The sequence below is a fragment of the Charadrius vociferus genome, unplaced genomic scaffold (genome assembly GCF_000708025.1).
Source record: "Charadrius vociferus isolate BGI_N301 unplaced genomic scaffold, ASM70802v2 scaffold1171, whole genome shotgun sequence".
Classification (NCBI taxonomy): domain Eukaryota; kingdom Metazoa; phylum Chordata; class Aves; order Charadriiformes; family Charadriidae; genus Charadrius; species Charadrius vociferus.
In genome coordinates this window covers 38,400-39,215 of record NW_009646862.1, presented here as the reverse complement: position 1 = coordinate 39,215, position 816 = coordinate 38,400, and positions in this window count along the sequence as shown.

Sequence of the window (816 nt, the reverse complement as noted above, 5' to 3'; positions counted from 1 at the left end):
CTTTCCCACCAGCAAGCTAAAATTTTATCCCAGAAAAGCTGAACCAGGGACAGCCAATAGATAAGCGCAGGGAGATACAAAGACAGAAAAACGCACTAGACTAGGTTCCTACCTGGTATATTCACGCAGGTTAATACATTAACTTTCTGTCCAGCAGCACCTTAGTAGTTTGCTCGAACTACTGAGTTTGCTGAATCTCACAGAACAAGCCCTAAAAGCACAGGTTCTTCAGGTTGATCTTTTATTTTTCACAGCTTAAACACGGTCACAGTCCTCTGCGAATCAGGTTTAAGGTACAGAGCTCTCCAGACTGCACAAACATCCTAAGAACAAACATTTTCAGCATACCAAGGGCTCAGATACCTTTGGTCAATCCAACGGTGTTTATTTGTATTTCACCCAAATCACCGCTGAAGTACTTGGAGCTGAAGGAGCGACAGCCTCCCACTGATTCAGCAAGAGACCAGAAGTAATTGGTAGACAGTCTACAAGCACCGCAAAGAATGCCAGAGGCATTTATTTACATGACCCCTGCTTGCCCAAGGAGAATTCAGAGTTTGCATTTTCCTCATTCAAATTAATCATTACTAGAATTAAATCCTCCGTACAATTCCTCAGCTAACAGGAGGAACGGCACAAACCATCCAAAATCATCCCCACAACAAAACTTTGCAGTTAGCTGTCATTGCCGAAACAAGACAGACAGTTTTACTGCTGTCAGCTGGAGTTCCTCCCCAGGCTGGCACAGCACCCTGGTACCTCTCCAGGACAATCTCTCTCGTTATCCATCCAAGGGACGTGGAAAAGGCAAGGACA